Here is a 12,484-nt window from a genome sequence, read left to right as displayed (position 1 = left end):
ACAGTGACGTGGCTGGCATGGCCGGTGCATACCTTTGGCACGGTGGCGTGGCTGGCATGCCTTTGGCACGGTGGCGTGGCTATCATGGCTGGTACATACCCTTGGCACGATGGCGTGGATGGCATGCCTTTGGCACGATGGCGTGGCTGGCATGCCTTTGGCACGGTAGTTGGCATGAGCGAAGATGATGCCAACTGATACTAAGGGTTGCGCCGCGGAACGTAATATATTATATATATATATATATATATATATATATATATATATATAAAGGTACGCAGTGAGTCTTGTACTGGCAAGGTTCCGAAATTTATAACGTACTTGGGATGATTGTCGCATCCGTGAGTCTGGGCAGATTTCACGTAGACATATTGAATGGCTCAGTAAATGTGCTAGCGGAGATATTGGTGTTTATAGATCCGTTTTCTTACAGAGTGACGTCACGTCGGACCAAGGTTTTACGATTTTAACCCTAGGCTAAAAACCACCATCAACACAAAGATAAGGTATTTGCATAAGGTAATCAATCAGAAAGCATACTTCTCTATGGCTATGAACTTAAAGAACTTTGTGTCAACACATAGAATTCAATCAATTACTTTTGCGCCTTGCGCAGTATACCAGACCTTGCTTGTCGATAGTAAGCCTAGGAAAACTAGGTAATTAATCCGCCATGGATTAGTAGGTGCAAAACCTTGCCAAGAGTCAGAAAACAGGGAGCCGCAGCAGCAAAGGAAGGCGTGGCTATGCCTTGGAACCACTTGACATTGGCCACGCCCCATCCTAAAACCATCTTTATTTCCCTCGACCAATCAGGTCGCTTTAAACTCGCCACACACACATAAGTTGTGGATGGGCCCATACTTTCCGACCCCATCTCCCATCGACCAATCAGGTTGCTCCAAAGCCGCCAAACTCACACCAAAAGTGTAGGCACTCCCATGCTTGGCCGTCCCCTCTCCTTCCTACCGACCAATCAGGTCACTTTAAATGCGCCACAAGCACTAGAGGTATGGCCGCGCCTTATGTTTGGCCGACCCCTTTTCTTGGCCAATCAAGTCGCTCTAAACTTGCCACCATACGTTAAAGGCCAAACACACCCTGCCGCGCCACCATACTAACTGGAAAGAAAAACGCGCCCTTCCACAACAATATATTGATCGGCATGCCAACATGCCACTCTGCCGCAATAACATGCCAAACATGCCACTTCGTGGCAACATGCCATAAATAGCGCCCTATGTGCTAACCTAACTCTTGTTCGTGGCCAACGCCATGAAAAGCTTAAGATTAGGGTTTTCTGGTCAAAAGCACGCCTATGCATTAACCAAATCCCTAATTTCCACTCGTGGCAAAAATTATGCCACTTCGACCCCACAACATGCCACGAGCCGTGTGGGACCCAGGAAGCCCTAGGGTTGGCGCCATATCATAGCCACCCACGGAAATCTCTACTCCTGTGGCCGTTTCCGCACTATGGCCTTGCCATAACTCCTTTGGCATATCTATGGCGCCATTTGCACAAAAGTATCGACATGACGCGGCCGCATGACACACACACTAATTAGGGTTTCGACATGCCAAACCCTAATTTGGGAAAAGTTGCTACGCCAAACCCTAACCTTGACCACGACGCCAAATCCTAGCCTTGGACATGCCGCCAAGCCCTAACTTTGGCCACGGAGCCAAATCTTGGCTTTGTCCATGCTACAACGCCACTGGCATGCCGCTATGCCACGGATACTAGCATGCCGCTATGCCATGGCTACGCCACTGGCATGCCACTAGCATGCCGCTATGTCATGGCTCCACCAGGCGCCACTATGCCAATGGCGCCACTTCGCTATACAACAAGATGCGGCCATAATCAATGGCCATCCTTCCTTATGTTATGCAATCTCAGGCATCCAAGTTCGCCACCGAACTGACAGACTTGTGACAAGCTTCAGGCGACCAGCTACCTAAATCTAGTGGACATGGCTACGCCAGGCGCCACTTGCACCACCGTGCCACTGGCATGCACGAGCCATGCCACATTTCCACTAGCATATACCAAAACGCCACCGTGCCATTATCAGGCGCCAACACAAGGTAGCCATAATCGACGACTACCCTCCTTCATGAGATGCGATCTCAGCCATCGAAGTTCGCCACCGAATTGACAAACCTGTGGCAAGTTTTAGGCGACCAGCCAAAACGAGCCTAATAGAATTACATGCTATTTTCCTGCGGTAAGTCCTTTGACTTTGGATTGCCACACGTAGCGAAGTGCTACATGTTTTCCACGAAAACACTCAAGACATCAAACAGTCACAAACTGGGGGATGCTCATCAGGGTATTGGTTTGGCGGTTTTACAACGTGCGGCGTGCAATGCGCCCGTTACAAGAAAGTGTCATGAAGCGGTACAATTAATGGTGGTGAAAAGTAACGGTGTAAACAGATTTATTTCCTTCATGATGGAAGCATAATGTCTGACGGTTACACGAATTCACTTCCTTCATCATGGGAGCATAACGTCTGACGGTTACACGTTACTATTTTCTTCCACCACTCAACCGTTTCCACTTCCTACGAGACTAGTGTACGTTTCAATATGACTTGTATAAATAGGCCTCACCTATTTTCACCAAAGAACAAGTTTTGGTCGGAGAACAACATAGTATCCAGAAATCACCTGGTAGCTTTCCATTCTGCTAGCCAGTTCTACTTTGTGATACAAGTCATAAACAACCACACCTAAGACCAACCCTTCTCATTCACTTTGTGAACGAAGCAAGCCTGGAACGGCCATTTCTTGGTTTAGATCAGGATTATACATATTGATCTCTCGAATCAAAAGTACTCCCGTGCAGTATATCGTTTAGGGTTTAGACTCGTTTCCCATTCACACACACGAATTTACCAGAACCAGCAGAAACCGTTTTCACCCACAAACAATTGGCGAACTTAGTGGGAGATTAATCTCTCGGTTACAATATCAATTCCCAATTCCCAATTTCATTTTTTCAACCCCGATCTCAAGATGGTAGAACTCAGGTCCGGATCAGCAACAAACCCTGAGAACACTAGCGCTGAAATCATCCCCGGTACTAACGCTCCTTCCAGTGGCATTAATACGCCACCTACCAACACCAACAACGCGGAAAATGTTCCTTCAAGTGTTACGCCACCTATCACCAGAGCCGCTTCCGCCACTCCCAACGTTTCTTCAAGTGTGACAGCTCCAACCGTCACCAGAGCCACTGCTACTCCATCATCAGAGAGATTGGAGGATCCAGAAGAAGCCGACCTCCTCTTACCACTGTTGATTTGACAGAAAGACAAAAGGTTCTCGTAAGGCTCAGACAGACATAAAGAGATACATATTTTCCTCAAGACACTAACGGAGCGGCCACCACAAAAGTCACGTCAACCCCAGATGGAGCTGACAACGAATACTTTTAAACATCCGGCGCATGCATTTCAGCTAGAGCTGTCAAACGGGCCAAGCTAGGGTCAACCCGTCCCTAGCTTTCCAACCCGTACTATGGTTAGGGTCAACCCTATCCCTAGTACTATTCACGAACAAGCTCAAAACCCCAACCCTAACCCTAGACGGGTCAACCCTGACGGGTTGGCGGGTTGGCTTGTTAATGTTATCAATTTAAAAATTAAATTTAAAATTTAGGATTGTTTAGGATTATTCATTTAGTAAAGGTCGAACCTAGGTCAATTTGGTGTTTAACTAGAAGCCCCACCACTGAGTTGTAAAGTGGACGTTTTTATTGTCACTTAATCAACGATATAGCCGGTTACGACGCTTTAGTTTTCTTAGGCAGAGAACCCTAACATCAACTAAGCATTTTACTTTCTTTTTTTATCATTTTATAAGTTTAAATTAATGTGAGTAAGACTAACTCACTGTTTAAATTATGCTAGTCTTTTTATCAATTTAGGACATCCTGAATAAATATGTGATTGATGAATCTAAGTTGTAATTTAATTTATTGATTGATTATTTAAAATCTAAAAATTGTTATATTTGTTTGGGTAGATCCAAAATTAGCTTTATTTATTGATTTAAAATTAACTAATTCTAATATATGTTTGCAAATCATGGATTTTAAAGAGTTGGTGGGATTGAGGGATATATTTATTAATTTTGACGGGTTGACGGGTAACCCGCGGATTGGCCCTAGCCCGACTTGTTTTCTAGTAGGGTTGTATATGTCAACCCTAACCCGGCCCGTTTAGACAACAAGCCAAGCCGAGCCGGGTTAGGGTCAACCCGCAAGCCGGGTTATAAATTGACAGCTCTAATTTCAGCAGGACGCGCGTTTATAAATGAAGAGGATCTCGTTTATCTTGAACGCCCAGTAGAAGGGAATCAGCAATCCAATTTCATCACACTTGAAAATAAGGAACGACTTCTCTAAAATCGAGTCAAAGAAAATCAGCAACCCTCCTGAGTTCACAGAGACCCTCTTCCCGTCAGGAGCTGCATGATTTCTGGGGACTTCGCCCACAAAATGGTCCAGTCTATGATGAAACATGAAAAAGTGGTGGTCTAACAACACCACCCAATATTTCTCTTAGCAATATGTTTGGAAAAACTCGAATATACTTTTAGAGAATCAACAAGACTCAATCAATTAAAAGTATATCAACGAGTTTATCTCTCTCTCTTGATTTGATTTACTCAAGCAGGAACTGCGAGTTCTAACCAAATGCAAGAAATAGCTTGGATGGTACCAAAGACCAATATCCAAGGATCAATCAATGACAATCAACAACCAAAGGTTGGATTACTCTAATTGATGATCTAACGAACAACCTGTATTATTTCAATTATAAAGATAAAACAATATAATGCGGAAATTGAAATAGCACAGACACCAGAAATTTTGTTAATATGAGGAAACCGCAAATGCATAAAAACCCCGGGACCTAGTCCATATTGAACACACACTGTATTAAGCCGCTACAGACACTAGCCTACTCCAAGCTGACTTCGGACTGGATTGTAGTTGAACCCCAATCAGTCTCCCACTGATCCAAGGTACAGTTGTACTCCCTACGCCTCTGATCCCAGCAGGATACTGCGCACTTTATTCCCTTAACTGATCTCACCCACAACTAAGAGTTGATACGACCCAAAATCGCAGGCTTTGACAATAAACAAATCTGTCTCCCACAGATAAACCCTAAAGGTTTTGTTCCGTCTTTTAATAATAATCAAGGTGAATAGGAACCAATTGATAATCCAATCTTATATTCCCGAAGAATAGCCTAGAGTTATCAATCACCTCACAACAATCTTAATCGTATGGTAGCGAAACAAGATGTTGCGGAATCACAAACAATGAGACGAAGATGTTTGTGATTACTTTTTATATCTTGCCTATCGGATATATCAATCTCAAGCCAATCAATCTGATTGTACTCGTACAATAGAAGATGCAAGATCAGATCACACAACTACGGTAAAAGTAGTATCAGTCTGGCTTCACAATCCCAATGAAGTCTTTAAGTCGTTTACCTAGTTTTAGAAGAAGAAAATCAAAGGTTAAAGGAGAAACGACTCTAGCACGCAAAATAGTATCACACGTAAGGTGTGGGGATTAGTTTTGTAGAGTTTCTAGATATCCCCTTATATAGTCTTTCAAATCAGGGTTTCGCCTTGGTCACAAAGAAAACAATATCCACCGTTAGATGAAAACTTGATTTAGATTCAAGATAATATTTCTCAACCGTTAGATCGAAAACTTAGCTTGTTATACACAAATGAAATGTACGCTTCTAGATTTGTTAACCGTACCCAAACGTGTATATTGTATGTTCAACAATAGTTAACCAAAAGGTTATCCATATGAGCATTTCATACCAACCATATTCTTCTTCACCATAACTAGTTCAAGTGATTCAAATGAACTAGTTGGAGAGTTGTTCAATTGCAAGGAAATCTTATGTACTACACAAGACACAATTGAAGCAAAGATGATTTGGTTCACTTGAATCGGTTCATGAGCTTTATAGCCACGGTTTGTAATTTTCATTCCTTAGTATTTATAAGTTTAAGTTTAGAAATCATCTTCAGATATATAACCTTCTTAAGTTCGCACACTAGGTTCGCGGACTTAAGCAACCGGGCAGAGTTTACAAACTCCAGCAGGAAATCTCGGCAAAGACTTTCAGCCGGTTCGCAGACTAGGTTCGCGGACTGGTACTCACGTAACAAGTTTGTCAACTCCAGCAGAATTTCTCGGGATGAGAAGTTTGGCAGTTCGCGGACTGAGTTCGCGGACTTGGCAACAAGCCATTCTTCCGGTTTCTCTTGATCAACAAAGTTCGCAAACTTTGGTTCAAGGAATATGACTTATGCACATATGTGTTTCCAGAAAAATACTTATGTCCATCATTGGTTATGTAATCTAAACTCTCATTCCAACCATTGAAACATTCTTAGAGGACGTTATACAGTTGTTACACCATTTCTCGTCAAAGCAATTTTCAAAGTGATTGAAACATATCATGACTTTCCTCACTAGGTAAAGATAAACATGGTCGAAGCGAAACGCTTACCAACACATATTTCGAGATATAGATAGACGAGGTATACTCGGCTCGAAATACCAAATGTATATAATCTAAGTATATATATAGCATACGAATTTTTGTCTCAAGAAGTAGGAGATAGGGTAGATAGACTTTTGAGTAACAGATAAGTTCAAGTCTTCATATACCTTTTTGTCGAGAAGTTCCACCAGTTCCTTGTGTAGTTCTTCTTCTTGTATGATGAATCTCCATGAAGTCCTTGAGCTCAACTACACTTTCTATCCTAGTCCGAGACTTAGCTATAGTAGACTAGAAATGCTCTAACAAAACATTTATGTGAGATTCTATAGTTCTCCAAGGCGCAGCGTCGAGACATATTTGCAGCCCTCAACCGCACTGCATCAGGAAAGCAACTGTTTCCAGCCGGGAAGCCGTTCCCAAACCCCAAACTCTCCTGGAAAGCACGATTGATAGATGAAACTGGGGACTCCTAACCACTGTTCACTTGAAGGATGTCGAGTTTCACAGCACGCTGATTGACGCGGCCTCCGACTTCAACATTGTAACCATCAAGGCCCTGAGAGTTGCAAGGGAAATGAAAAAGTGGGGGTCTAACAATACCACCCAATATTTCGCTTAGAAATTTGTATGGACTAACTCCGAAATACTTTCTAGAGAATCAACCAGACAGTCAGACTCGATCTAGGTAAAAGTATCTTAAGGAGTTAATATCTGTCTCTTGTTTTGATTTACTCAATCTAATAAAAATCAGAGAGCCTTTAATCAAACACAAGGAATAACTTGGATGGTGCCAAAGACCAATATCCAAGGATCAATCAATGACAATCAACAAACAAAGGTCAGATTACTCTAATTGATGATCTAACGCACAACCTGTATTATTTCAATTATAAAGATAAACAATATAATGCGGAAATAGAAATAACACAAACACCAAATTTTTTGTTAACGAGGAAATCGCAAATGCAGAAAACCCCGGGACCTAGTCCAGATTGAACACACATTGTATTAAGCCGATACAGACACTAGCCTACTCCAAGATAACTTCGGACTGGACTGTAGTTGAACCCTAATCAGTCTCCTACCGATCCAAGGTACAGTTGTACTCCCTACACCTATGATCCCAGCAGGATACTACGCATTTGATTCCCTTAGCTGATCTCACCCACAACTAAGAGTTTCTACGACCCAAAGTCGCCGGCTTTGACAAAAAACAAATCTGTCTCACACAGACAAGTCTATCAAAGGATCAATCTGTCTCCCATAGATAAACCCTAAAGGTTTTATTCCGTCTTTTGATAATAATCAAGGTGAATAAGAACCAATTGATAATCTGGTCTTATATTCCCGAAGAACAGCCTAGAGTTATCAATCACCTCACAACAATCTTAATCATATGGTAACGAAACAATATGTTGCGGAATCACAAACAATGAGACGAAAATGTTTGTGACTACTTTTTATATCTTGCCTATCGGAGATATCAATCTCAAGCCAATCAATCTGATTGTACTCGTACGATAGAAGATGCAAGATCAGATCACACAACTACGATAAAAGTAGTATCGGTCTGGCTTCACAATCCCAATGAAGTCTTTAAGTCGTTAACCTGGTTTTAGAAGAAGAAAACCAAAAATTAAAGGAGAAACGATTCTAGCACGCAAATTAGTACCACACGTAAGGTGTGGGGATTAGTTTTGCACAATACTAGATGTCTCCTTTATATAGTCTTTCAAATCAGGGTTTGCAATTAAGTTACCTTGGTAACAATGCAATCAATATCCACCGTTAGATGAAAACATGATTTAGATTCAAGCTAATATTTTTCAACCGTTAGATCGAAAACTTAGTTTGTTACACACACTTGACAATGCACGTTTCTAGGTTTGTTAACCGTACCCAAACGTATGCACTTGTTGGTTCAACAATAGTTAACCAAATGGTTAGCCATATGAGCATTTCATATCAACCATGTTCTTCTTTACCATAACTAGTTCAAATGACTTCAAGATGAACTAGTTAGAGAGTTGTTCAATTGCAAGGAAATCTTATGTACTACACAAGACACAATTGAAACAAAGATGATTTGATTCACTTGAATCGGTTCATGAACTTTTATAGACACGGTTTGCAAACTGCATTCCTTAATCTTTTTAAGTTCAGAAATCATCTGCAGATATATAACCTTCTCAAGTTCGCAGACTAGGTTCGCGGACTTAAGTTACTGGGAAGAGTTTACAAACTCCAGCAGAAATTCTCGGGAATGATAACTTCGCCGGTTCGCGGACTTAGTTTCACACAAATAGTTTTTCAACTCCAACAGAAATTCTCGGGTTTGAGAACTTCGGCAGTTCGCGGACTTGGCTCACGCCATTCTTCCGGTTCTCTTGATCAACAAAGTTCGCAAACTTTGGTTAAAGGAATAGGACTGATACATAAATGTGTTTCCACAACAATGCTTATGTCCACCATTGGTTATGTAATATAAACTCTCATTTCAATCATTGAAATATTCTTAGAGGACGTTATATAGTTGTTACACCATTTCTCGTCAAAGAAATTTTCAAGATGATTGAAACATATCATGACTTTATTCACTAGGTAAAGATAAACTTGATTGAAGCGAAAAGCTTACCAACACATATTTCGAGATATAGATAGGCGAGGTATACTCGGCTCGAAATACCAATTGTGTATAATCCAAGTCTATATATATAGCATACGACTTCTTGTCTCAAAGAGTAGGAGATAGAGTAATAGACTTTTGAGTGATAGATAAGTTCAAGTCTTCACATACCTTTTTGTCGAGAAGTTCCACCGGTTCATTGAGTAGTTCTTCTACTTGTATGATGAATCGCCATGAAGTCCTTGAGCTCAACTACACTTTCTATCCTAGTCCGAGACTTAGCTATAATAGATTAGAAATCAAGACTTATAGTTTTGATCACTAACATTGACAAACATGCTTGAGATAGCAACACATGCGAGTTCGACCGAGAAATGCTCTAAGAATCTCCCCTTTTGTCAATTTTAGTGACAAAACTATCAATACATATGGAATACAAAAAATATAAAGAAACTTTAGTAGATCCTATTCCACATGTCTAATATTCAACATACCTCGAAATCTTCGTCACTTCCAAGTACTCCAATGATCCCAAAGGTTGTAGGTTTAGCAGCACCGCTGTTGAAAATACGTAGCTATAACAATGAGAAAACATAGTTCTCGATCATTGTTATACAATGTCATAGTATTATTACATAGCGTCAAAGTTCAATTGTATCACAACTTCAACAATAATACTATGGTGATATATATCACTCCCCCTTAGTCAATACTCCATCTCACATGGAAACCGCTCCCCCTTACACAATGATCCGAAAACCATATGTATTTGTAGTGTGAATTACATATTAATTCTCGAAGTCAAGGGTTAATAAGCGCCCTCATTAGAGTTTTCTCCAGGAGCCGCTTCGACGTTCTCTCCAGAAATCGCTCTGCTTCAACGTTCACCAAACAACGGCTCTGCATCAATGTTCGCTCCAGCATCCGCTCCGCTTCAACGTTCTCTCCATAAGCTGCTTCAGGATCCGAAATCGAAGCTTCAGCGTTTTGTTCCATAAGCTTCAACGTCCTCTCCAAGAGACGAAGCCGCTTCAACACTCCTTCCTTCCAAGGTTCGTGCCCGTATCCACCAAACTCGTCCCTGTCAAGGATCGTGATCGCAGCCAGCCAAGGTTCATAGTTGTGGCCACCCTTTTCATCCCATCAAAGACCTGGGGACTTTTGTTCGTATATCAACCCGTCATCGTCCGGATGTCATCACTAACGCATGATTCTGCTTACTCATGGGGGATCCTAAAATACCCAAAGCCCAATCATGCGCGAAGGACATGCCTAGCGGAGCGAAGGACATGCCTAGCGGAGATAGAGCTAAGTAGCTATACTTAAACTAAATGTTTTATATATTTTGGCATATTCAATAAAGTTTAAAATATCTTAGTGTTGAGACGTGTAAATTCCTCAACACTCACTATTGTGTTGCTAGGCATGCTTCTTAAACACATTCTTCCTTTTGGTGTCGAGACGTGCAAATTCTTCAACACCACTACTGTGTTGCTAGGCACGCTTCCTAAACACATTCTTCCTCTTGGTGTTGAGACGTGAAAATTCCTCAGCACCACTACTGTGTTGCTAGGCATGCTTCCTCAACACATTCTTCCTTTTGGTGTTGAGACGTGCAAATTCCTCAACACCACTACTGTGTTGCTATGCATGCTTCCTCAACAAAGTTTACTCTTAGTGTTGAGACGTGTAAATTCCTCAACACTCACTACTGTGTTGCTAGGCATGCATCCTCCACACATTCTTCCTTTTGGTTTTGAGACTTGCAAATTCCTCAACACCACTATTGTGTTGCTAGGCATGCTTCCTCAACACATTCTTCCTCTTGGTGTTGAGAAGTGCAAATTCCTCAACACCACTATTGTGTTGCTAGGCATGCGTCCTCAACACATTCTTCCTCTTGGTGTTGAGACGTGAAAATCCCTCAACACCACTACTGTGTTACTAGGCATGCTTCCTCAACACATTTTCCTCTTAGTGTTGAGACGTGTAAATTCCTCAAAACTCACTACTGTGTTGCTAGGCATGCTTCCTCAACACATTCTTCCTATTGGTGTTGAGAATTGCAAATTCCTCAACTTCACTACTGTGTTGCTAGGCATGCTTCCCCAATACATTTTCCTCTTAGTGTTGAGACGTGTAAATTCCTCAACACTCACTACTGTGTTGCTAGGCATGCTTCCTCAACACATTCTTCCTTTTGGTGTTGAGACGTTCAAATTCCTCGACACTACTACTGTGTTGCTAGGCACGCTTCCTCAACACATTTTCCTTTTGGTGTTGAGACGTGCAAATTCCTCAATACCACTACTGTGTTGCTAGGCATGCTTCCTCAACACATTCTTGCTCTTGGTGTTGAGACGTGCAAATTCCTCAACACCACTACTGTGTTGCTAGGCACGCTTCCTCAACACATTTTCCTCTTGGTGTTGAGACGTGCAAATTCCTCAACACCACTATTGTGTTGCTAGGCATGATTCCTCAACACATCCTTCCTCTTTGTGTTGAGACGTGCGAATTCCTCAACACCGCTATTGTGTTGCCGAGCATGCTGCCTCAATATATCTTTTCTCTTAGTGTTGAGACGTGTAAATTCCTCAACACTCACTATTGTGTTGCAAGGCATACTTCCTTAACACATCCATCCTCTTAGTGTTGAGACGTGTAAAATCATCAACAATCACTACTCTGTTGTCAGGCATACTGCCTCAATAAATTATAGTGCTGACGGCTCCACCACCTCAACACTCATCTTAGCCGTTCAAAGCAACACAAGCTTAGCCTTTCAAAGAAGCGCCATCTGCACCATTCCAAACCAAGCGTCATCTCCGCACGTTACTTGACCTAGCTAGCCAGCGCCTATTCCGCGGACCAAATTGCAGTGCCATCTCTGACGATCAGTAGAAAAAACTCCAGCGCCAACAACATCACCCTATGGCCAAGATGGAATTACGCAGAGTCGCCAACACAAGGATCATAGATTCTTCATGCCTTCCGCCAAAGGTTAGTCGAATTTTCCTGGCAATCTTTTCACGTATTGACCTTTCGATTCTACTCTTGTATGTGACCATCTCATGCTTACCCCGCAACAATGCCACTGTTACGTGCTAAGCAGGGGACTTAATGTTGATGTTGGTTTTTAGCTTATGGTTAAAATCATAAAACCTTGCATCTGATGTGATGTCACTCTGTAAGGAAACAGAGTCGTGAGTGTTAACCTCTCCACTAGCATATTTATTGAGTCGTTCAATATATTTACATGAAATTTATCCAGACTGGTGTATGTAGCAACCATCCCAGA

This window comes from Papaver somniferum, chromosome 4 (genome assembly GCF_003573695.1).
Source record: "Papaver somniferum cultivar HN1 chromosome 4, ASM357369v1, whole genome shotgun sequence".
Classification (NCBI taxonomy): domain Eukaryota; kingdom Viridiplantae; phylum Streptophyta; class Magnoliopsida; order Ranunculales; family Papaveraceae; genus Papaver; species Papaver somniferum.
This window is presented reverse-complemented; position numbering follows the sequence as displayed.